At 39.7% G+C, this 27445-nt stretch overlaps 1 long non-coding RNA gene across 1 annotated transcript in view; it reads left to right on the plus strand.

The window, feature by feature from the left end:
- The window catches only part of LOC131483382 (uncharacterized), a 55400-nt gene extending 32643 nt beyond the window's left edge, over nt 1-22757 (plus strand). Inside the window, exons 3-4 of the long non-coding RNA XR_009247625.1 lie at nt 5110-5288; nt 22624-22757. This is a non-coding gene — a long non-coding RNA (uncharacterized LOC131483382). The remainder of the gene's footprint in view (nt 1-5109; nt 5289-22623) is intronic.
- The last annotated feature ends 4688 nt before the right edge of the window (nt 22758-27445 follow it).

Consider the following 27445-nt stretch of genomic DNA (forward strand, 5'->3'; position numbering starts at 1 on the left):
CACAGATAACAAAATGTGAACTTAAAAAGTCATAAAATAAATAGAAACAAATAGAAAAAAGAAGACCCAGGTCTTCAATCACAAAGTCAAGTCAAGGAAAAGAAAAGGAAATGAAACTATTTCAGTGAGTATCAGTTGCATACATGTGTGTCACTCTGCAGGCCACAGATATGTACAGTCACGGTTAATAAAACATTACAGATTTTTTTAAAGATTTATTTATTTTTACTGGAAAGGCAGATATACAGATAGGAAGAGAGACAGAAAAATCTTCCATCTGCTTGTTCCCTCCCAAGTAGCCACGACAGCCAGAGCTGCGCAGATCCAAAGCCAGGAGCCCAAAGCCTCTTTTGGGTCTCCCGTGTGGGTGAAGGGTCCCTAGGCTTTGGGCCGTCCTCCATGCCTTGCCAGGCCACAAGCAGAGAGCTGCAGGGCCCCCGGGATTACAACTGACGCCCATATGGGATCCTGATGTGTGCAAGGCAAGGACTTTAACCATTAGGCTACTGTGCTGGACCCCCATACATAATAAATTTAATAGTGATGGAAAACCTGGTAAGTTAGGTCAGTTTATGTATATGGGAAATTGTATTTTATCATATATCTTACATTTTCATGTAGTTCCCATGGAATCAATTTGCTAATGGAAAAAAGATACTCAGGATAATTTAGCATGACTATGATTATGTGTAATAAGTTATGAAATTTTAAAACTATACCATTGGAAATAAATTATAATGAAATATCTATACTACTATTTTATTTAACTCAATTATTGAATACATTTCTCCAGAATATGCTCAGGAAAGCAATAGTTCAGTGAATGCCTATGTATTATTTTTATGAGATGTCATTAAGTATTTTAAAGGCTACTTTAGAAGAAAGAAATACAATTCAGGAGAGAATTGGATCTTACCTTTCTGTGTTTCTATGGATTGAGGCTTTAGCTGTGTATGGATCACACACAGTCATGGATGGAAGAAAGGGTGAAAATATTCGGTTCTTGATTGCATCTTCCCATGTTAGCATACATGTCTAAAACTTTTTATATATGCCTTACAGATATTATACAGATTATCTGAACTTAACGTTAGTTTCTCCTGGAACATTAAATTTTTATGCCATGTAAGGACATTTTAAAAACATTAATTGTTTTATTGAAACACTATGGCACAATTGCTCGGAGTTTTGGGTTTTGATTACTTAGAGTAATCATTTTTTAAAACTGGAACGTTTTTGCTACTTGTGGCAAAATAGAAGATTTATTTCCGTGTACATCAAATAGTGAAAAGTGAACAAATGCCAACAGCTGCCAAGCCATCCATTCAGCTTTCGACTTGTGCTACACAGAGCACATATTTTGAGGAGTCAGACATATGGTCTTACATCATGTCTGTATGCATTTGTGAATTAAATGCCAAAACGTGTTCTTCCCCAGACTAGCCAAATCTCATTTGTAAGGGAAACCCTTAAACGTCAATGCATGAAGTTTTGACAGAGTTCATGTATTCTCTGTCATGTTTCATAGTTGCTGGTGAATATTTTGCTTTCTGTTGTTCTACTGTTTGTTCTTTATTGAGGTGTAACTTGCTTATAATACAGTCACTGTCTTTGTGTTCTGAAAAATGCACCAGTACCAAGATTGAAAACCAGCCGGTCGTTCTCCCACATTCCCGTACACGGCTTTGCCCTCTAGGTGCTTGCCCCATCCCCAGCCACTGGCACTTCAGTCTGTGGCTCTGTTCCTGCCGCCGCAGCCATTCTGTCGTTATCAGAATCACATGTCAGTGGGATGAGACACCGTACCTTTGCGAGTCTCCTTCATTTTACTTAGTCATGATGAATTTATGATTCATTGCTGGTGATAGAGAGCACATTTCTTTTAGTAGCTGAGAAGTGTGACAGCGATGGGCGCACTGTAGTTTATTGATCCATTCATCAGTTGAAGGTTACGTAGCTTCTTTGCAATTTTGGGCAATTTCATATAAAATTCCTATGAAGATTTTCTACTTGTTCTTCTGTGGGATTTCCCTTTTTTTTCCTAATGGGAGAAAATTCCCAGGAATGGAAGGGTAGGGTTCTAAAATTGTGTGTTTAGCTCTAGAAAAATGTGTCGTTGTGTGTTCTGAAGTGGTTGGTTGAGTTTGTAGTCCTTCTATCAATGCATGGGTGCTCCAGCTGCTCCATATTTGGAATACATCTAGTGGTATTACCTATGTTTCTAATCCATTCTTAAAAGTATCCTGGCATCTCTGTGTGGCATTGATTCATCATGATTCTCATCATCATGTCATGAGCTTATTTGTCATTCCCATATCTTCTTTTTTTTTTTTTAAAGATTTGTTCATTTTATTACAGCCAGATATACACAGAGGAGGAGAGACAGAGAGGAAGATCTTCCATCCGATGATTCACTCCCCAAGTGAGCCGCAACAGGCCGGTGCGTGCCAATCCGATGCCGGGAACCAGGAACCTCTTCCGGGTCTCCCACATGGGTGCAGGGTCCCAATGCACTGGGCCGTCCTCGACTGCTTTCCCAGGCCACAAGCAGGGAGCTGGATGGGAAGTGGAGCTGCCGGGATTAGAACCGGCACCCATATGGGATCCCGGGGCTTTCAAGGCAAGGACTTTAGCCGCTAGGCCACGCTGACGGGCCCTCCCATATCTTCTTTAAAAAAGTGGATGCCCAGTATCCTGCCACTTCATAAATAGATTATGTTCTTGTTATTGAGTCTTGCTAAGTTCTCAATGTATTTTTGGTAGAAGTTCTTCGCGAAATAATTGCAAATATTTGTTCCTACCATGTGAGTTTTTTCATCATCTTAAGAGTGTGTCTCACAGAACAATGTGTTTAAATGAACTTTATTTACTTAAATGAACTTTATTTACTCTTGTGATGGTGCATTCGTGCCATCTCCAAGAAATCTTTGTGTTTTCAAAGATCACAAAGATCCTACATGTTTTATTTGAAATTTTGTTGTGTTTTGTGATGCTATTGTAAGGAGTATTTAAAAAATAAAACTTCTCAGTTGTTCATTGTTGCATATTGACTTTCAGTTGATTTTTGAGTATTAGCATGTCCTACAACAAAGCTAAAGTCACTGAATGATCATTAATTAATTATCTCTTTTTCTCTATTTTTCAAGATTTATTTATTTATATTTATTGGGTAGGAAGATCAGATTAATGAAGAAAAGGATATACAAAGAGAAAGATCTTTTGTTAGCTGGTTCTGAAAAATCCACAAGAACCAGAGATGAGCCATTCTGCAGCCAGGAACCTGGAGCTTCTTCCAGTTCTCCCACATGCATATAGGGTCCTAAGGCCTTGGGCCATCCTCCGTTGCTTTCCCAGGCCACAAGCAGGGAGTTGATGGGAAGTGGAACAGCCAGGATACTAACTGGTGCTCATCTGAGATCCTGGTGTTTGCAAGGTGAGGATTGAGCCACACTAATGTTACCAGGTATTATGCGACTTTGAGTCCTATTATTTTTACTTATAATGCATTTGATATTCATTGACATTGTTGTAATTAAGACTGTGTTTCATTTTATTTAAGAGAAGGAGGAAGAGAGAGAGAGAAACACTGCTACGTGCTGTTTGACTCCCTATTTTTTGCAGCAGTGGGGATTGGGTTAGGTCAAAATTTGGGGTCGGGATCCAAGCAGGGCCTCTCCGATGCATGGCAGGACCATCACTGCAGCCTCCCAGGATCTGTGTTAGTAAAGCCAGAATTAGGAGCTGAGCCAGGGATTCAATCCAGACACGCTGATGTGGAACGTAAATACCTTAACTGGCACCGTGGCTTCCCGGCCCACCCCAAGTTTGGGGGAGGATTAATGCACAAAATAAAGGTTAGCCTGAAACATTTCCAAATATTTAATATATAGAGATAAGCAATATAAAAAGTAAATATCACTCAGTTTGTAAATATTTACATGAAAGAGTACTTATTGAAATCAAAGGAGGATAGTTCAGAAAAGATCGTTCGTGGAGCGTCTGGGGACAGGAACGGCAGCTAAAGATGCTTTAGCCAATCTTCAGATTCCTGATAAGCTGCTGTGAGGAATGAGGAAAATGGTCCACAATGCATCTTTACTTTGGGCTGAAATAGCTGGTTGTGGTAGGAAAGATACAAGATATTAGGAAAAGATTGAAAGGATGATGGCAAATTATTAACTTTTATATTATTTAAAGTTCATTATCACAGATACACTTTTTTTTCTTTTAAAGCACACAATGTTAGAGAAAAACAGAAGGGAAAGAACTAGCATATACTAATCAATCAGTGAATGCTAACAGCCTAGCTAAGTTCTTCATACAATTTCACATTTACCTTGAATTAATTCCACGAAATGTTTCACCAGGCTGTCCCTGTGATGACAGATATCCATGGTTCAAAGCAACACATTTTGCAGATCCAGATTTTTCCCCCACAGGTTTCCATCTTCCCCTTGTGGCATAGTCTGACCACTTCACATCAAACCAAGCTGATTGGCCCAGAAAAGAAAGATATTTCTTTAAAGCTTCGCAATGCCAGTAAATGTTCCTTCATGGAAACGGACATTGTTTCCACTCACAACTGATTGCCCAAAGCAAGTTACTGCATCATGAACAAACCTGGTAGGGAAGAGGCTCATTTCCTATGTGTGTCTCAGAGCAGGAGATCCAGAAATGCTAGGATCAGCGCAGCTGTCCATCGCCGGAGGTGACGTCCTGTTTGCATGTTAGGATTCCGGAATTCCAAGAGCCATTAACCACTGACCTGAAATCCCACTGCTCCTTTATGACATCTTGAAATGAGAAGCTTTCAAATCAATACTCCTTCCATTGCATTGCATTTTGTTGCTTCATAGATTGACTTTCATGTCTACTTTAACGGAACACGGAAGACTAGAACGGATATGCTTTCCACTTAAATCATGGCAGAAGTGAGCAGTGGGATTGGTTCACAGCCAAATAAATACGGATCAGTGTGCCAATTATTGTCAGAAACACAGATATCATTATTGCGCACTTCAGAATGAGTTATTCCAGTCTATTATTGATAGTGGAACAAAGTGTTTTCAATTTTGTGGTATTGATTGTGGTTTTGTTTATTTTCTAAAGGATGGCAACATGTCTACCTCCCGAAGCCTCTGTTGCTGTGCATTTACAGCCTAGTAGAATGCACAGTGGGCAGCTCAAAGAAAGTGCACCAATTAAGACTAAGCGCATTTTCTAGACTCAAGGAAGCTTCCACATGTTCTGCGGATCAGCGAAGAGAGTAGTTCAAAGGGGCAAGGTAGGTTAGTAAAATAAGTACCTCGATTATCCGTTACATTTGACTTTGTAAATAAAGTACTGTGAGTTTCTCTTTGATCTAAGGAAGCTAGCTGAGCATGCTACACACAGCCCAGACATGAAAGCAGATGAAGCTAGCGCCAGTGAAATGTGCCAGCGAGTGACAAGAGAGCCTTCCAGCACTTCTGAGAAGTAGAAGAAATCTTGTAAGAAATGCTCTTGTTTAGTAGTATTTTTATAGGATAGAGGGCATTAATTTCAGTTTACTTTTATTAGTATGAATAAATGGTGGGCATTGAACGGGAAGTGTTATACAATGTGAAGCCTCAAAGTGATCAATGATTTACAAGAGACCCACATGTGTCGGCTGTCATTTCTTTATAACTGCATCTGGCTTTCCTATGATTTCATCCAGACTCTCTTGCCAATCTCTTCTCTGGTGAGGACATCAGGTATGTAAGTGTGGGAGCCCAGCACGGTGGTGCTGGCTTCTGCTTCAGTCTGATGCCCACCTGTCCATCGTAGTTATTTTGTTAGTAAGCCAGCAGATGGAAGACCTCTGTCACTCTTTCTCAATCTCTCTCTCTCTCTTTCTCTCTCTCTCTTTCTGTATCACTCTATTTTTAAAATAAGCAAAAAAATGTTTACGTTGATGGAAAATTCTATTTTTAAAAAACAAAATTATTTTATTAAAGTTTAGACATTAGGTTTTATATAATTACATTTTTCCTTGACAATTGAAAACTGCATATTTTTCAAATGGGTCATTATCCTGAAAAGTTTATCCCTTTTTTTGGAACTCATATTAAGTGAATTGTTTCTAATTCAGAATGTGTTTCCTGAAATTTAAAATAAATGCTATAATTTTCAAAACATTCGAGGACAATTGTATAGAGACAAATATATTTTTGTATCTATAAACCAGGCCTTGCTGGAATCCACAAAAATGTTAAATTACATATACAAAGAGATCTGGAAGTTATGATTATATTTTAATAGATTTTTTTTTTAAGATTCATTTACTTTTATTGGAAAGTCAGATTTGCAGAGAGAAGCTAAGACAGGGAGAAAGGTTTGTCGATGGCCAGAACTGAGCCGATCCAAAGCCAGGAGCCAAGAGCCTCCTCCAGAACTCCCGTGTGGGTGCAGTGCCCCAAGGCTTTGGGCCATCCTAGACGACTTTCCTAGACCACAAGCAGGGAGCTGAAAGGGAAGTGGAGCAGCCAGGACACAAACCAGCGCCTGCAAAGGATTCCGGTGCAAGCAAGGGGAGGGCTTTAGCCACTGGGCTACAGCGCCGGACCCTGTGGATACATCTTAAGGACCTTGAAATGGAGAGATGGTCATGTTGTAAGTCCAATCTAGTCAGATAAATCCTTAAAAGAACTTGTCTGGGTGAGCAGAAAGTTAGAGGGAAGGATGCTGTGAGAGGCAAAAGAAGGAAGAAGGGGCCCACAAGCCTACAGGCATGCTGGCTTCAGCAAGCTGCCGAAGACGAAGACATAGATCATTTCCTAGGACCTCAAGGAAGGAATGTGGCCCTGTTACCGTCTTGATTCCAAACCGGGGAGACTTGTGTTGCACTTCTGACCTCTAAGACAACACATATATGTTGTTTTAAGCTACTTGATTTATTGACTAGTACGCCAACACGTAATAGTGATTGTCTCTGACTTTGAGATGATGTGACTTTGTTTTATGTACTCTCCAAGGTTATTTTCAATCATTTTTATCTTTATAGATGGCAGTATATGTGAGAAAGAGTGTGTGAATTATCAAATATCTGCCAACATTTTCCATGATGTCTTCTGAGAACGAATGTTGTACAAAAGTGTTCAATAGCTGAATGCTCTGGGGGCGTGTCTGTGCACGGAGACCCGTCGGCTCACATCTGTGCTTCCTGTCACCCAGGGCAACGCACGGGGGAGATAGCATGCTTACCGCCTACCTCAGGTTATCAAGACACATATTTCCCCATTTTTACCACCATTCAGTTTGAATCAGTAGCACTGTCTAAGGTGGGCTGGGCAGCAGCCGGGTCTTACTAAATACTCTGGGGGAGTGTCTGTGGACGGAGACCCCTCGGCTCACATCTGTGCTTCCTGTCACCCAGGGCAACGCACGGGAGAGACAGCATGCTTACCGCCTACCGCAGGTTATCAAGACACATATTTCCCCATTTTTACCACCATTCAGTTCGAATCAGTAGCACTGTCTAAGGTGGGCTGGGCAGCAGTCGGGTCTTACTACTCATTATCTTTACATGCTTGGACTGTTTGTGATCTATTATGGCTGTTAATGAAAACCCAAATCCATAGAGTGTCCATCAGCAGATTCTGGTGGGGCCGTTTTTGGAAAGGAATGTGGATCCTCGTGGCTGTGTAGAAACATGCCTTTGATATATTTCAGTAAGCTCAAGAATGTGCCATCATTAAAACTTGTGTAAAAGATATCAGTAACTTGGAAAAATTCCTGGAGCACTCCTTAAAAGTGCTGTAAGTTTGATGTCCTTATGGTGCAGTGGACTATTTAGAAAGTATCCATAGAATAATATGAATTCAGTGACTCCAAGTCAAAAAGTCACTTCGTAGAGTAAAATTATGAATGTAAAATATCATTGGGAATATGCATTATTTTTCTTTTAAGGACAAGAAGGTTATGTGACAAAATGCACAAATTTAAGGAGGATTCATTTTAATTATTATAAGATAATAAATCTAGGGTATAAGAAAAATTCATTTTTAAAAGTATCATCACATAATGTCATATTTTAATTGGCATCATTTCTCTAAATTAATAGGATATAAATGAATGTTTTACAAAAATAGTAGCTTAAAATAGCCTAATATATTAGTTCTTAATTTTTTTTAAGATTTATTCATTTTATTACAAAGTCAGATATACACAGAGGAGGAGAGACAGAGAGGAAGATCTTCTGTCCGATGATTCACTCCCCAAGTGAGCCGCAACGGGCCGATGCACGCCGATCTGATGCCGGGAACCTGGAACCTCTTCCGGGTCTCCCACGCGGGTACAGGGTCCCAAAGCATTGGGCCGTCCTCGACTGCTTTCCCAGGCCACAAGCAGGGAGCTGGATGGGAAGTGGAGCTGCCGGGATTAGAACCGGCGCCCATATGGGATCCCAGGGCTTTCAAGGCGAGGACTTTAGCCACTAGGCCACGCCGCCGGGCCCACAGTATTTCTTTTTTTTTTTTTTTTTTTAAAGATTTATTTTATTTTTATTACAAAGTCAGATATACTGAGAGGAGGAGAGATAGAGAGGAAGTGGAGCTGCCGGGACTAGAACCAGCGGCCATATGGGATCAAGGCGAGGACATTAGCCACTAGGCCACGCTGCCAAGCCCCACAGTATTTCTTAATGGTACAGTGAAGGTATGCTTTGAGCCCCATAAACAGAACAATACTTTATTAGGACATTCAGAAATGTATCTGATCATGAAATTATTCTTACATAACAAATTTTAATCCTTAGATCTAGTTTCGTATCACTCCATTTGTGAGACATAGTGTCATACAAAATACTTGTTTTATTAGGAAAATATTAGGATCCTAAAACAGGTTCAAGTGTCACACAGGGATTGGTGTTGGATGAGAGTCAGAACTGGGGGCCTAACCTCGCTGTCACTTTGTTTAGCCACTGAGCCAATGAATAAGTATCCAAGAATGAAATACACGCAGAGTGTGCACCATTGTTCAATAAACATTATCTTTTATAAATGATACCCTTGACAAGCAATTTTACTATGACACACGTAAAATTGTTTCTGTGTTCAATACCCTTTAATTATAGAAGAGCAGTCAGTCTAACAGCAGCTGATGAAAATGGCACAGGAAGAGGGAGACATTCAGTCTAGTAGTTGAGACACCTGTTACGGCCACTGCCTTCCATATTCAAATTCCTGTACTTGATTCACCACTCCCATGATTCCAGCTTCCTGCTGATGTTGCTTGCGAAGCAGATGATGATGTGGGTCCTGACCGCTATATGGAAGACCTGGACTGGATTTGTGGCTCGCTCCTGTGTTTAACTGGCCTGGTCCTCGTTGTTCAGGCATATGAGAAGTGAACCAGCAGATATATGGAAGCATTCTTTTCTTCTTTCTCTTTCTCTCTTCTTCTCAAGTAAACAAATTAAAATTATTTAGACAAACATTTGCAGAAGGCTTTAGAAAAGGAGTAAGACACATCCTCCTTAGATGACGAGTTAAGTAGTTAGCTTTAACTGATCAGTAGATAACCACGTTTTCATTCTTTTCCGTCATATGGTTTTCTATGTGAAAACTTTTAGCACTTCTGTTTTCAGAGTTTGAGGGACTTGAGGGGAATCATCCTTCATGAATTTGGAATTGAAGGAATTTAGATTGAGACATAAATAATAGATAAGAAGTAGAGACAAAGAGTGTTTAGAGAGTCCGAAGAGTTTCCAGGCTCACAAAATTTGACGTCAGTCTGGTTGAATGCCTTAACAGAACTTTAAAAATAAACATCTACAAATGAGAAAAATGATTGGTCCAGAATAGAAGTGTGAAACGATAAGAATCACAAAGGAAAATACTGGCAGTGTCCGTCATGGACAGAAGCAGGCCAGTTCCAAGGGCACAGTCCATGCCTGGACCCCCATGAGATGAACCCCTTGTGCGGAGATGGGTGCAGCTAGGCCTTGGGGGCACTTACTCCCCATTGCTTACATGGAGGATCGCCTAAGAAAAGCATCTCTTAACTCCTCTTTCCTTACTGACTGCTCCCTCCCACGGGAGGAGAATTGTCATAAGTAACAAGTGACATTTGTGAGGCAGAGGGCAGTCTACGGCTTCAGACGCCCACCTCCTTCTTTGGAAAGCTGCTTTCCCAGAGAACGGATTCCCACATCTTGAAGTTCTCTCTCATCCTCTGTTCAGGGTCCTGGCAGTGGAGTGAGTGAGGGTAAACAGCTTGATTTGTGACAGAGTTGATCCAATTCATTGGAGAAACATTATTGTTTACTTTGTTGCCTAGAGAATGCTGTGCTTCCTAAGCTAGTTTCCTTCAATAATATTGTACACATTTTAAGTTCTGATTCCCTTTTTGCCTCTTGCTACTAAATTTGCCAGGGGAGAAAGGAATGCTGTTAGGTCCCTCTTAAACATTTATCGATTTATTTGAAAGGCAGAGTTATAAAGAGAAAGGGAGAGACCGAGAGAGAGAGAATCTACCACATTCTGATTCACTCCCCAAATGGCCACAAGGAGACAGGGGACAGGCCACAAGGGGACAGTGCCACGCCAAAGGAGCTCAGGCTTTCTCCTGGTCTCCCAAGTGGGTGCATGGGTCCTCCACACGGGCCGTCCTCTGTTGCTCTCCCACAGGCAGTACTTGGGCTGTCGCTGCCTGTTGTTCAGGTGCGTCAGCAGGACACTGGCTCAGAAGCTATCTCTCTGATGTTTCAAATGGCAGCTAACCTGTTGGGCCACAAAGTTCTCCCAATATGTTGTCAATTTTTGAGACTAGTTATAGGAAAATAATATGTGTACCAGAATATTTTAAGAAACTGACCTCTTAGGTATCTGATCATAGTATATTTCTGCTTGTAAATTAATTAATACATTGACATTTTATTTTGATCCTTTACTTTTGTTAATGTGTGCCTGCCCTTAAAAGAAAGGTCTGTCAATAGAATTATCTCAACATTTTTTGAGCATAATAGTCCAAGTTCCAAGACATTTCAGGATTTAATTCAGAGGCGTGGGCTGTGGCATAGTAGGTTAAGCCTCCTCCTATTTGGCAGTATCCAATATGGGCACCTGTTCAAATTCCTGGTATTCCATTTTTGATCCAGTTCCCTGCTAATGCACCCAAGAAGGCAATAAAAGATGGCCCAAGTACTTGGGCCCCTGCTCCCAATAGGGAGACACAGAGAAATCTCTAGACTTCTGGTTCTGGATCTACCTAGCTCCAGCTGTTGTGGTTATTTGGGGAGTGAACCGGAAGATGGAAGATCTCTGCCTCTCCTTCTCTTTCTATAAATCTATTAATAAGAATAATTTTTTAAGAAAGGATATTAAGTGTCCACAAGTTATAGAGTTTGATTAATGTAAGTAAATGTAGGATTATCTTATATTTAAACATCTTCATTTTTCCTTAAGTGTCTTCACAATTTACTTAAATTAAGAACTAAGGGGGGGAGGGGCAAGTGCAGTGGCCTAGTGGCTAAAGTCCTCACCTTGAATCTGGGATCACATATGGGCACTGGTTCCAATCCCGGCAGCTCCACCTCCCATTCAGCTCCCTGCTTGTGGCCTGGGAAAGCAGTCGAGGACGGCCCAAAGCCTTGGGACCCTGCACCCGCGTGGGAGACCCGGAGGAAGTTCCTGGCTCCTGGCTTTGGATCGTTGCAGCTCCAGCCATTGTGGCCACTTGGGAAGTGAAGCATTAGACAGAAGATCTTCCTCTCTGTCTCTCCTCCTCTCTGTATATCTGACTTTCCAATAAAAATAAATAAATCTTTCAAAAAAAAAGAACTAAGGGAATCAAATTTCAATTAAGTAATATGACCACCGGAATGTTTTAAACTCTTAATGGACATGAAAATTAGATGATGATGTGATCTGCTTATAACGCACAGGAGGCATCTAACCCTTTCCTTCCTTCTGTGCTACAGACAGGATCCAGTTTTGTCCCAGCACTGCCCTCAGTTCCTTGAAAAGCTAAAGAAGCTGCAAAGCTTACATAAACACGCAACCCATAAAATCCGATGAAATATTAGATATCCTTTGTGGAAAATCATTGTTCATATCTGGGAAGATTCAGAAAGTAGCTGCGGAAATGTTTAAGGGTCCAACAATGTGAAGGTAGTATTTTTACACTAATTAAATGTGTGTATACTTGTTATATTCATTGCCCATAATTTTTAAGAGACTTTAATTTGTTAGATTAACAGGTCAAACTCATGACAATTTAAAATATCTAATTGGCAATTCGTTTGGCATTTTGTGTTGAAACTGAATATAAATTAAGTGTATATGTGATAGTTCTACATTTAAGAAAACTTGCAGGAAATAATTTTAAAGTTTATTAATTGTAAAAGTGCTACTCAATACTTGTAAAAGTTTTTAGATGATTTAATTACAGAAACAATAAAGGTCTTAATTTAGTTCACAATGTAGAAAAAGTTTAATTAAGGAAGTTTTTTAACTATTTCAGATAGTAATTAACAGCCTCCTTTTTAAAAAATTCTTTTATTTTTATAATCATTACATTGTTGATTAGGGCACAAAGGGTCAAGGGCTACAGGAAAGTGGCTAAGACCATTATTTCCACATTAATATTATTTTTTTTTCTGTATCCGGGGTAAGGGAAGAGATAAAGGGAAAAGCCCCACCCAGCCCCCCACCCATCCCGGGTCCCCGACGTGGGACATGCTCTGAGGGTCTTGCTCATGCAGTTTTGATAGTTCAACAGTTCTGAATTGCTGCCAATCTCGCCGTTCCAAGCATGATGAAATCTCTTCAGAATCCACTGGTTGACATAGTCTGTTCATGGTTGGGGTTCTGAGATCAGCTGTTCACTTGGAGGCATCCCCAAAGAAATTTTGTTTGGGGTGATACCCAGACCTGATTCTTGTGTGTGCTTGCCAGTATAAGGTCCAGCACAGTCTGTCACTCCCACTACGGTGGGAGTGGCTGTCCAGCAGGGGAGCCTTCCACATTCCCTCTACCGGCTTTGCCCCCTCCCTCCCCGGTTTCCCCGTGTGCTGGTTGGGCGCTGCGGCACAGTCTGGTACAGACAACCTCATCTTGGCATTTGCCAGTGGGTGTTGTAGACTGACCCGACCCTTCCCACCCCCAATTCCCGCTGATGCTGATGAGGGTTATAGCAGGCATCCAATCCCAGCCGTATGTGCACTGGTATGTGTTGCTACCTAACCTGGCCCGACCCATACTCTGTTCCTGGCCATTCCTGACTGCCCTTCAATCCATTCCGGTTCTTACTGTTGGATGTTTCAGAAAGAGCCTCCTTTAAACTAACTGAAAATTTGCTAGCTTCCTAAATGAAATAATAAGATTTATCAAGTGAACTGAACATTGTAGTAAAAATAAATCCTTTTATTTTTAACTTTAAAGAATATAATATTTTAAAAAGTAACAAACTGTTAATGACTTTTTTACCATATAGCCAGTTTGAAGGAACCTAAACACATGTATTAGGAACCCTGGATTTGGTCTGGGGAAATTTACTAAGATGATGCCAACTCATGGTGACTCCCTGGAGGCAAGCAACAACCTTTAACATAGTCCACTCTGAGCATATCATTAGCTGTGTCCTCCCTTTGGGGAATGTCCACGAGTTTTGTAATGCTTTACCAAAATAAATAATTTCCTTAAAGAGCTGAGTATTTTAAAAATACAACATAGCATTGAGATTAAAGCACACACTTGGAATGTACCCAAAGGTTCTTCTTGTGCTTAAACGAGTCAGGAAGGAAGATTGAGTTAGTAAACACAATAACCCAATTTCCTAATGACTTTTTTTTAATTAGCTTGCACATCAAAGAATGTTAGCTCCTTATAGAGGTGTTCTGCTATGATGACCACATACATTATTAGTTACCATTGGCAGGGAGACTTGGGAACCAGACAGACTGGTTTGAATGTCTGTTCAGTCTTGTACTAGTTTTTAACACTTGAGCATGATATTTAGCCTCCTTCTTTTCTATTTGGGGATGGTAACAGTTATGTTTCTAGGGGTAATGTAAAGCTTAGAAGTACTGTATGAAAACAGTTGTTTCCCAGCAAGCCCTCAGCAAGTCATAGCACAGTTCTGACAGGTTCTATGGAAGGTAAGGATGCAGATATTATTAGAAGATGAAGTGTAAATTTCCGCAGAGAGTTGGCAAAGAAGAGTTGGTTGTGAAGAGCCAGCTGCTCTGACAACAATGTTGATTCAGTGAATGCCCAGTGGAACTGCCAGAGACTCTGTAAAGTTGAGCAGGGACCTGCGTGGTCCTAAGTGATATCCCAACAGACCCTCCACTTCCGACTTCGTGGAGACAGAACCATGGTAGCTCAGAGATCACATACACACCCCTTCCCTACTGGTGTGAAAAGGAACTCTTAGCCCAATAGCTGCCATACAGATTTTTGGGCTGCCTACTTAATTCCTTAGGATCTATCACTTACATCACATGTCCATGTATTTGTCCACTGCATGTATATCCTTTCACACTCCAAGGTTATTCAAAGGAAGGTATTCAACTTTGAATCTCTTATGTATAAACTGTAACAAGCTAATTTGCCATGTAAGATTATGGTTAATGTAATCATAAAAGAGGCATGATCAGGCTCCAACTCTAAACAACATTGTAAGAATAAAACAGGATGATCTGCAATTTGGTGGGTTGGAGGGAAGACCAAAAGTGCAGACAAGATTTGGGTAAAAAAAAAAAGTGAAGTTTTTTTAGAGAACTCAATGAAAAAGTAAAGATAGCTCCTTTATTGACAGCCTTATAGAAATTCACTGTGCTTCAATAAAGCCTTTGTACATCTGAAGATACCTTTTAAACAGAATAATAGAGATGGGATCTACTGACTAGCAGAAGAAAGCTGACACCGGTTCCACAAAGTAACAAACACTAGGATCAAATACTTGACCATCATCTCAAAGTCACTTGGTAGTTGTGTTCTTTCGGGATGCCCAAAGTCAAAAAATCTTCTAGCTGATGAGCTGTTCCATCGAACATTTCCCAACCTGGACTGGAGGAAAAGAAATCTTTTAGTCATAAACCATGTTAACTTTAATCATAACCATGATTAACTTTGAATTGTTATACTTAGATGATGTGGATTTTAATTCGGTAAAACCACTTTTATTCTGCTATTTTAAGAAAGTTAATTTTTTAATTTGATGAATGTATTTCCAGAATTTATGCAAGATACTGGTTAACACAGAGGAGATGAGCTATGGAGATTGCCTTTAAGGGGAAGTCTAGTCTAGTGAGGAATATAGACTAGGTTACACATGACTTGTGCGTAAAGTGGTTTATTTGCGGTGTTACAGGAGCATCTGTGAAAGACACACAACCCAGGAAGGTTATAGGTCAGAGTTCTCTTAGGCCTACTGTGCTCAACATGTCAGTTAGTCTTCAGGCAAGCCGTACTTTCACGGGTGTTTGGTTTTGAGTGGAGAAAGCTGTTGATGCAATCCCTATCATGGAAAACCAGATGCCACTGAGAAGCATTTGTCACTCTGGCATAAATGCTGTGTTGTTCCTTACGATTAATCCAGTATGTGTGAAAATGCAGTTTAAATATTATTTAGGGTGACTTTTTGAATGAAGATAAATTATTTTTGATTATGGATTGGCCAGGAAAATACACAGAGGTGTGTAATTTCCAATCTCAGTTGTACAAAGCCTTTAGACAAATTTCCATATCACAATTCATCCATGAAATTAATCAAAACATTAAATGAAAACTTAGTCATAAATTTCTACATAAAAAGGTAAATGTTTCAGTTTGACTTAGTTTAATTATTTTAGCTATTTACAGGCTGAAATATTTGTGAGGATATTCTGACTATGACAAGTGTGTGTTTTTAGTAATGAACTTATAAATTTAAAAAAATCATTGACAAAAATAAAATTACTCATAATTTTATTATTTCTTGCCTTCTCTGACCCCACAGTAATTTTTTTTCTGCAACATGTGTTTATGTGGAGAGATGGTAATATATTATGATCCATTTTAATTTGAAATTTAACTTGGGAAGTATTCATTTGGTCTTTTTAGATAGAAGATATGTAAAAAGAAGCAGAAAGTAAAGCTTGCTAAATTCATTATCTAGTTGTATGGAATGAAATAAATCAATTAACTTCTGAGCTGATTCATCTGGCTTAAATGTTCCAGCTTTCTTCTATAAAAAAAGCAATTTTGGGCAAATCAACTTACCACCAGGGGCCTCATCTGTAGAATGGGGACAGTAATACCTATGGCACATAATGTATAGGAAGATTAAATGAGATAACACATGTAAATTAAGACTCTTACCTAAGGAAAATTCATTAAGTTTTGAGATGAAGAATGGCTATAGGAATTGGTTGCGATAGAACCTTATGAAGGAAGAGTTGGATGCATATCCTAGAGGAAACCTCATAGGTCAGGAGGAGCTGGCTCTGGGAAGGTCAGGAGCTAAAACGGTCCAGGCAAAAGGCACAGCAAGCACACTGTCCTAGCACAAGAAAGAGCTTGATGTGTGTGAGAAACCAAGTATAGGCTGTACCAGAGTGAGTGAGGAAAGGGCTGGGCAGTATGCAAGAGACAGTTTCATGCAGAGCCCAATACCAAGATGAGGAGTTTGAATTTTGCTCTGAGGCAGTGGGAAGGTGTTCCATTATTTAAATTGAGAATATGTGATTCAGCACTTTGTTCCTATTTGTTCTACTTTATAGGGAAAATAGATTTCAAATTTCAAATACAGATAAGGCAAAGGCTACGGACACAGCCAAGTGAAAACACGGCAGTATTTTTTTTTTCTCTTTTTAAATTAGCTACACTGGTGCAGTGGAGCTGGAGAATGAGAAGGATTTGAGGCCCATTTTGTAGTTGAATTGATGGAATATTCCATTAGAGTGAAACCGGTTTGGGAATAATAGAAAAGGTGGAATGAGGACAAAACCTGCGTTTCTGGTTGAATGAAGGGTGACCCTGTTCGCTGTTGGTGAGAATGGGCGTGATGTTCTGTCCGTGAGACTCCAGGCTTAACACATCAAGCCTGAGAAACTGTCTAGCTGCAGTTCCCAGTGGAGGGTGTCTGGGCTAAAAGAGGATGTTTAGGGGTCATCATGATATAAATGTAAGTTAAAGCCTAATAACTAATTGCGATTGTCCAAGAGAAGGGAGACACTAAAAACAGGGAAAAATAAGGATAAAAATAACTGGAAATGAGCATGGTTCAGGAAGTGCAGCTGCTGGCCACTCCATCATGTCCCGGGGTCCCAAGAGCTCTTGAAATTAATCCTGGGTTAATTTGGTGGGAATGGGAGGGGACAGTGGGGACATATATGAAAGCCCTAAATAGAAGCAGCTGCTGACTCTTCTGGGTAGTAATTTGATGATTTTTTAGCATCAGTGAAATCATGTTGAGTAGACCAAGCAGCTTAAAACATTCATAGGCTAAACTGTGTATACCTTTACCTCTAACTAGTTTTTATTTATTTGTTTTTTGCATGAGAGGATTCACAGAAGGACATTTCCCAGTAGAATAAAATATTTTGGAGTATTAAAAACCTAAATATGATGTATACTTCACCTTGAGTTAGCACCCCTATGAAATTCCTAAGCACTGTATAGGAGATGATGAATGAACATTCCTGTTTGTGCCTGCCATTGTTGCAGCCAGCCTTAAATGGACAGTTTACATATTTTATGTCTGTGAGAGTGACTTCTTTTGGCTGATATGTATTTGAAAGCAATGCATTATAAGCTAAGGATAGTTTTTTTAATGATTATTTTATGAATTAGAAATCTGTTTTGCAGTCTCCCTGTTTTCCTGTAACCCTAGAGACCATTTCCTCCCTCCCCCCTTTCTCTCTTTTTTTCCCCTCTAAGACATGAAAGAGATGAAAATCTAAAGCATCCCTGTTAGGGCTGCTCTGAAGTTACTAAGTTAAAAACAAGTTCAGCAAGTTTTAAAGAAAAGACCTGTTAGTTAAGTAGAAGGCAAATATTTTCCTTAGCGCTGAGTGGAAAAGGGAAAGTTTCATGTGACACATCAGTGTTGGATGACTTCTACCTGAAGCCCTTTCAGCTCAAAGAGGAGACAACAAGTAGTGAATTGGAAATGAGGCCAATTTACATCAGGCACAATACTGCATTTCTTACAAAGCAAGAAGAAGAGGCGTGCTGCGTTACAGTATATTTAGTATCTCTATGCTTTTTCATGTAAAATACAAGCTCATGACATTACTTTGGGTATGCTTTGGACTGGGAGGAAACAACTGAGGGTAATAACCAAGTAGAATATGTGGAAGATAGGAAAGACAAGGAGAGGGAATGCATTGTTAGAGCTGGTGCCATTGTGTGCACAGGGCACTCCAAAGGCTTTGCTAACCTCCCAGATGACAGGCAAGGTCAGCACACTGTGGGACTGAGGCAAGGCTTCTGGCATGAGCTTCTACAGCAAAGAGTGATTTCTCACAACAGTAGTCCTACTTCTAAAGGAGAGTAAAGTTGGATATCAGAGCTATGAAAGGAACAGTTACTGGGGGGGGGAGTATTGATTACTGCGAGCTGTGGTCCTTTTAACTCAGCCTCCAAAGTGAGGTCATTCTAGAAAGCTAAATGAAGAATTCACAACCCAGATTCGTACAGAAAGTACTCTCCTGATATGCTCAAGAAATATATTAGAAGAAGATGCCATGCAGAGCAGTTGTAGCAAATAAGGTGGTTACAGGAAGTCATCTTGCAATCTGTGACTCTCTAAGTGAGAGAATGCAACAAGGGAGATTGTTTCACATGTAGGGGCAGTTACAGGCACACACTTCCAGAGTGGAAGCCTGTGCCAAGGGGCAGGCATCGGGACTCTGCAGATCAAGTCATCACTTGGAACACCTGTATCCCATAGTAGAGTGTCTAGTCCTGGCACTCCAGACTTCTGATCCGATTTTTTGCTGACACGTCTGGGAGACACTATGACTAAAGTGTTTGGGTTCCTGCAACTCAGATTGTCAACATGGATAGAGTTGGATTCACCCTGAGCTTGCCTGGATGGTGTGGCCATTTGGGCAGGGAATTAACAGATGGAAGATCTGTGTGTGTGTGTGTGTGTATTTCTCTTTGTCACTTTGCAAAAAAAAAAGTCATTCAGAATATTAACATGCCAGCCATTGCAGCCACTTGGGAAGTGAATTGTTGAATGGAAGATCATCCTCTCTGTCTCCTGCTCTCGGTATATCTGACTTTCCAATAAAAGTAAATCTTTTTTGAAAAAGATTATAAACGTGCTCCAAGACACAGTGTACTTCACAGGGATATGACTTGAGCTCTTCCTTGGGTGGAACTGAAATGAAGCAAACTTGGGTGGATGTTTGGTGATTTGTGATACTTTCTCTTCTGTCATTGTTTTAGCACATATGATCCCAGAAATACATCTGCCCAATTTCTGTGGGGAAGAGAAATAAGATGTCTAGGAACCCTCAGAATATGTACATATTGAGACTCTGGGTTGAAATGAGGTGGCGGTTCCTCATCCCTGGGTACTAGGATGTGTGGAAAGTCATGAGTGGTTTCCCCCTTTGTCTCTCCCTGTCCCTCCAGGAACAACAAGAAGAAATTTGGAAGCAATGAATTCACCCAATTTTCCCTAAACCTCGATCCTTCCCACCCTGATCCACTATGTAGTCATTATTTTTAAAAAATGAAATTTATTTTTTAAAAATTATAATATGGTTATTGTAAAAGACTTAACAGTGTTAAGATATTCAGTTTTTCAACAGTTAAGAACATTATGAAAAAAGTATTAAAAGGGTACAGATGAAACTAAAATGTGCCTTAGTGCTGCTAACTGATTAAAGTAAGTGAATAGTTGTAATTTGTTTTATCGTTTTTACATGAAGGAAATTTTGCAAATGGAAGATAATTACAGCAAAAGCCTAATTAGATGCTAACAGACCATACACTTCTATTCTGATGCATTAATGATTTCTTTTGTGATGTAATTGTTATATTCATCAGGATGTGTGGAGTGCTTTCTTTGCAACATTCATGTGGAGAATAAATCACACAAGGGGGAGGCACCTCTCAGGAGGAGCCAGCTATTTGAAATGACTTTGATATTTCTAGTCAAATTCATTGCAGTTTTATTGTCTATACTACAAAAGTTTCTATTACATTTGACACTACTGTTAGCTTTAGCAGAAATTCTGTCTTCTGAAAAATCATAGCTTTCTGTAAGTCTATTCATTTGATAATCACAAGAGTACTTGTACGGAGTTGTTCTTGTCAGGAATGCACTCATTTCTTTGGTGATGAGTGCCAAGTCCTAACAATCCTGTAACATTGTCATTTTTATCCTGTACATAAATTCTTTTCAAATAATTACGCTATTATTCTTTGGAACAATAGGTTAAAAGCCTCATAATCTGTAGCTATGAATCTGAATTAACAGAGAAATTAGTAACTATCAATTAGCACAGGTTTTTTTTCGAAATGTTCTCTTTTCCCTAAAACACAGATTTATAAAACACAGATGTCCACGTCACAAAAAAATGCAAGGACTTCACATGAATGTGGAAGAATAATATAATTATATGATATGATCACACCCAGCCTCAAATGTGTAAATCCAAAGAAGACTAAGGAAGGGTATAAATTCAACATGCAGAATGCCCAAATCCACCTGCAGAAAACATGGTGTTCATTCTCTGTACCCAAAAAGGCCATTTCTAAAGCTTTCTTAAAACAAAACACTGGATCAGGGACACCAACCTGTTGTAGGTCTTACTATGAAATTTAAAAATGGTTAGAGTTTGTCATTTTCAGAACATGAAGTTATCATTATCATCAGTGGAAGGAAAGGACATTGTGTATATCCACAATCATGCTTTAGATGTAAGAGAAGGATTCCCCGATCACCAATGTTTTGCCTCTAAGAATTATGACAAAAATTATTTTGGTTTTCTTGAAAAAAGATCAGAATTTTAAATATGATAGCGATTTCTCAAACTCAGTACTTAGAGTATTACAATTAAAGAAGTAAGTAGAATATTCTGGATATATACCATCCCTGTCTCCTTCCCTGGAATGAGCAGCCTGAGGTTCCCAACTCAGGAAAAAGTCAGATGAGAAACATTCCTGGTTTCCAGTTGACCAGTCGGTTCACTCACTATGCACATTTCAGTCACTGTACATCTCAGATGCAAAGTTAGAGTTGTAGATACAATGGTCTGCTACAAATGAAATTAGGTGTTAGTTCAAACATCCTTTCATGACTAATGGCTCTTTATCTCAGAACCTTAGCTGCGCAGAACACAGGTGAAGAGAAACACACAGTAGGTTCATTGACCTCTCAGTGGTGTGTATTTCTTCCGACTTTGTGCTCCTATCTATTATCTTGAGTCTCCGGATTTTCTGTCCTAAGTAGATTAGAACTTCCCTTTGCTTTTGGCAAGGAAGAGAGTAATGGACAGAGAAGGGGAGAGAGATGTGACTTGCAGCAGGCGGACTACAACCTGCAAAACCAAGAAATCAGCTAAGACCATCCTGAGAAAGAGAGTTCAGAAACTGATATTATACGTTCACTGAGAGAGGCTAATGATCTGAAGTTGTGAGATCAACTGGAATAATCATTTTCATATATTCACTGTTGTAAGACATGAGATAAATCAAAAACAAAGACACCAAAGTCACATTAATCTCTACAGGCAAACATAGGCAAGGGCTGGGGAGGATCCATGTCCCTCCCTCCTCCACTTCCTTCCTTGCTCTCTCTCCTATGACTTCATGATCTACAGGCGTTTCCTTGGCCCTTTGCACCTGGAGTTCCACTCCTCTGTGCTTTGAAAACACGGCCGCACATTATGTGACTTTTTAGCCGACAACAGACTTTGTATTTAATGGTGACCCAATAACATTTTTACTACAGCTGAAAAAATGCTTATCCTCTGTTGATTTCATATTCATCATAGCATCATAGCATTTTCTATAATGTGCTATTTAAATGTGATGATGCTGGTACAAATCAACCTATTGCATCATAAAAGATGTAAAAGTATAGCACATTTATATAATTATAAAGGCTACAAAATACTTGGTAATAACTGACTTATGACTTTGTTGACTATGCTGTACTTTTAATCATTTTATATTAGAGAATAATCATCTGTGTATTATATATGATAGTGATTTCATGTTGTAGTATATACACACACAAACGTGCATGTCATATAGCCTATTTGTAGTAACCTGTGCTACTGTGCAGCATAGAATACATATAGGCTACATGTCTGTATATTTATACTTCTGTGTTATAGGTCTCACAATACTCTGTTGATAAGTGTATGTTATTTTATGTAAGTGTTTTTTAAATCAGTTAACAAAGGAAATTATGTTTTTATGTTATTGATAGTTCATGGTATCATCATTATTGGTATCAATATTGGCACTCTTTGTATTGTATTTAGGTGGATTTGAATTGTTAACTGGCACCACCTAATTTTAGGCTAAAGAGTTTCTGTTAGTATTTCTCTTGAAGCCTCTGTTTATCTGAAAAACTTTATTTACCCTTCATTTCAAATAATAGCTGTATTAGATATACAATTTTATTTTACTTTTTTATTTATTTGAAAAGCAGAGGCACAGAAAGAAGGATAGTCTTATATACAACTGTCCACTGCATCAGAAGTGGAGCAGCCAGGAACCAAATCTGGTGCCTATATGGGATGACAGTGCTGCAGGTGGAATTCTAACCTGCTACACCACAGCTCAACTGGACGTACAACTCTGGTGAGTTTTTAGAGTTTAATACAACATTCCACTGCCTCTTTCCCTCCATTGCTTCCTTTGAGAAGTCAGATGTTAATCTTACTGAGTTATTGTGACATGTCTTTCTTCTCTTATTGCTTTCAAGAATTTTTCCTCTGTTTGTCTTTTGGGATGTACAGTATATGTATGTATAATATACTTTTATTTATTCTGCTTGAATCTGTTAAGCCTTCTTGATATGTAAATTGCTGTTTTTTGGAAATAAACATGGTAATTTTCTATCATGCCTTCTTTGAATACTTTCTCTCATCCTCTGCTATTCCAGTTATTCATATTTAAGGACACTTCATGGTATTTCATACATTTCTAACATAAATTTTCATTTTTCTTCAGCATTTTTTGTATTTATAGCTTATCAAATCTCTATTGATCTATCTTCGTGTTTGCTAGGTCCCCTTCCAGTTGAAATCCACTGCTGAGCTGCTTCCCTCACGATTTTTAAATTTCATTAAATAGACTTCATTACTTCATATTTTAATTCCTTTCTTTTTTCTGACTTCTAAAGTTTCATTATAGATATCATCTAATTGATGCGACATTGTCGTTACATTTTCTTTGACTTCTTTAATTATGCTTTCTCTTAGTTCCGTACACTTATTTATGGCTACTTAAAACTTTCTATTCTGTTTAATCCACCATCACGTCTTTATTATGCTTTACGTTTTTTACTGTTTTACTATTTTACAGTTTCACTATTCTTCTACCCCTACCTGATATATCAGTAATATTTCCTGTTTCTTATCAGGTCTCATACTTTTTCAATGGAAATGGACATTATGATTAACATGTTATGGCCAGCACTGTCGTATAGTGCATTAAACCAGTGCTTGTGATGCTGGCTTAACAAACTGAAGGTCTGAGTCCTGCTTCAGATCCTGCTCCCTGGAATTGTGTTTGAGAAAGAAAATAATGACCCAAGTACTTGGGTCTCTGTTACACCCATGGGAAACTGGGATGTCATTCCTGGCTCCTGCTTTTGGTCTGGCCCACCTCTGACCATTGAGGCTATTTGGGAATAATTCTAGTGGCTGGGATAATTAATTCTCTCCTCTCTCTGTCACTCTGCTTTTCAAATACATAAATTTTAAAAAGTGAAAGATACTGTAGTATAGTAACTGCAGTTATCATATCTCCTTTCCCCCTTTAATAATCTTTATTGTGACTAGTTTGTTTTTTGATGACTGGATTATTTTAATAAACTCTATTCTCCTTTCCTCCCTCAACACACAGTTAAGCCTCTGACCATGCTTCATCAGCGAAGTGCAACTATTTTAGGTCCTGATAAAACACTTTTCTACTCTGTCCCTGACTGTAGTCAGTGGTCTTGCTCCATTAAATATCTGCCAGTACGTTTATTGTTTTCAACAACATCTTGGGCATACCTTTCCGTAATAAACTGATTCAATCAAAGTGGCTTTTTGGAAAGAATTTTTTCTGAGAAACAGCTGTTTATTCTGATTGTAGAATGACTCCTCTGAACTGCTCGAAACCTGCAAAAATAATCCTTTAAAGGCAGGTTATATCTTTATTAGAGCCTCCAATTGCATTCTATCACAGCCTCCACCTTCCTTGAGAGCACTTTAGGCTTAGATTCTATAGAGAACGGGCCCGGCGGCATGGCCTAGTGGCTAAAGTCCTCGCCTTGAAAGCCCCGGGATCCCATTTGGCCTCTGGTTCTATTCCAGCAGCCCTGCTTCCCATCCAGCTCCCTGCTTGTGGCCTGGGAAAGCAGTCGAGGACGGCCCAATGCTTTGGGACCCTGCACCCATGTGGGAGAGACCAGAAGAGGTTCCTGGCTTTGAATCAGCTCAGCACCAGCCGTTGGGGTCGCTTGGGGAATGAATCATCGGATGGAAGATCTTCCTCTCTGTCTCTCCTCCTCTCTGTATATCTGACTTTGTAATAAAAATAAATAAATCTTTAAAAGAAAAGATTCTATGGAGAAGAGCTTCTCTGCGACTTCCTGGTTGCACATGAAGTCAGTTTCTTTGGGAAGTTATTGGCTGTTAATTTTGATGTCTTGCATTTAACTCTGGGCAAAATCACTTAAGGTAGAGATGGGGATGATAAAAAGCTTCCATGAGTGGCATCCTCACTCAGAGAGCTGAGTGATTGACTGAGAGCTGGGCAGCACCCTGAAGTCCCTGAGCTTGGTTCTCTACACTGAGAGCCACCACCACCTGAGCAGGAACAAGGCTGAGTATGTCTGTAGTGTGCCATATATAAGGACTGGGTAGCCAAAAGGAGGAAGAGAAAGGTGGGAAGAAGTAAGGGGAGGTGGTTCTGAGAAGAAAGAAAAATATATATATATATATATATATTTAATGACTTATCTTTTCTGTTAGTCATCCAATCCATTGAGAAAGGGAGTTGATTTTTGTTTCTTAAACATTTTCTTTATTTAACATAAACGCATGGAAAAAGAGGGACTCCATCTGCTGTTTCATTCCTTAAGTGCCTGCAACAGCCAGGGCTGGGCCAGATGGACACGGGCAGTCAGCAACTCAGCTCAGATCTCTTATGTAAGTGATGAGGACTCCTAGAGTTGGACCTTCCTCTGCTGCCTCGTCAGCATGCACAGTGTCTGGAAGTTAGAGTGAAGAGCAGTCAGGACTCAAACTAAGGTGCTCTGGTCTGGGATCCAGGCATCCCAAATGCATCTTATTAAAGGCTGACTTCATGTGTTCTTCCTCCTTCTTCAACCAACCTCCTCCTCCCCAAACACTCATGCTGCTGCCGCCACCACCACCCTCCCCCGCCCTGTCCCCATCACCACTGAAAGCTACTGGGAAAAGGCAGTAATGGACCACAGAGGGGGCTGAGAGATCCTACAGCCGCCCTTCGAGGCCTTCCTCACACTCTCCAGCATTTACGAAAACACTTTCAGTCCCAGTGAAAACGGGAGCTTTGTCAAAGTAAATACAATGTTTTCCATGTATATTTTTCACAATTAAGCATCCCTCTGCACGCATCCTTCTCTTGTAGGTTTGAAAATACAATATGATGTTGTCCTGAGCGTGCAGTGTTCCTGTGTCTGTGTCATATGAATTTCTAGAGTGAATCTGGCAGGACGGCTGGAGCTGGGACCTGGTAAGTGGGGGGCTTCTTCATGATGGTTTCAACTGGAGAAAAAGGGTCACTAATGATGGCTAGAAGCAGTCAATAAGCACATTGAAATGGGAACAAGAATAGGATTTGTCGGTAGTGTGTTAATGTAGTGTTGTGAGGAGGCAGAGATATCAGGAACATGGTGACTCCTGAGGGTGCAGGTAGCCCTGTGCCCATAAGTTACCAGGCTCTGGGGTCACAGCAGACCCTATGCATGTCTTACCTGCTCAGCATTCTGTTCTCAGGTGCAGCAGTTCTCAGGTGGGCTGACTCCAGACCTGACCACAACGGTAAGAAAACACATTTGAACTGATCAGAGACCATGACCACTGCCCGGAACGTCTGTAAAATATCCTTTTCTCTTCTCCTTTCTCTTGATTTAATTTTTGTATGATGAACAAATTTCATGTACTTCGCAACACAAATTTAGGAGTGACACTGCCCAGCCTCCCTCCTTCCTGTCCTGTTCCTACCTTCCCTCCTCCCACTTCATTTTTTAATGTTTACAGTGACATACTTCCAGTTCCTTAATAATCACAGGCTTAGCCCTCAAAGACCCTGACCACCTCTCAAAAAGCTGCAAACCAGACTCATGATGCAAATATATTTATAGAAAGGAAAAGCCAGACATCTTACATTCAGAAACTGTATGTGAAGTTGATCAATGGATCAAACTTTATATAAACTTCCATACCCAGACCTATCTGGAACCTTCCCTTGAGTTCCCTCTTGCTGAGCAGGAGTCTGTTTCCAGTAAAACCTACTTTCACTCACCCACTTCCTCTGTTCCCGATGCCATGCTTCATCAGCCGCAAGACATTTACCCACTTGAAACTCCAGTTACAGTGTCAAGGGCACAGATCAAATAAAGATGAAAAAGAAGGACAAATAGCAAATACAGAAGCAGAAAAAATGGAATTTGAACAACATCAGACATGATGTTGTAACAAAACACTTGGTTGGTTACAAAAACATTTTAAAGCAAATGTGAGTTTAGAAAGTGCTTGCTTAAAAAGTTTGTGATGAAATAGAGACGTTAGGATAGTGTTTACATAGATTTGAGAGTAATGCTTATTGAATTTTCAAATGAATGACACAGGTCTCTGGTGTAGGATACCACAGACAAGAAAAGAATAATACTTGTGGCTGAATTCATGTTCATTACACATCCCCTGCATTTCCGTATTTTTGTTCTTCATACCTACTTGCATTGTCAAGTCCTGTGAAGTGTCTCAACCTTCACAGAAATTGATATTTCCAATGTAAGTCCAATTGACTATTAGCTCTGTTCATTACTGATAGGAATGTGTCTTTCTCCATCTCTATCCATGTCAGTCTTTGATATCATTGTCACACAAATGTTATTTGACAAAATATATAATTATATTGGTGAAGTTCTGACATACACAAAAGAAAAGAAATTGCTTTCTGACAAGTTGTAAGAAACTTTACTGTGTTGAAGAATTGTGAATGTCTGAAGAGGAGCTGGGAACAGTGTTTGCCCATGAATGCTGAAAGAT

Source organism: Ochotona princeps, chromosome 25 (assembly GCF_030435755.1).
Source record: "Ochotona princeps isolate mOchPri1 chromosome 25, mOchPri1.hap1, whole genome shotgun sequence".
NCBI classification, from domain to species: Eukaryota; Metazoa; Chordata; class Mammalia; order Lagomorpha; family Ochotonidae; genus Ochotona; species Ochotona princeps.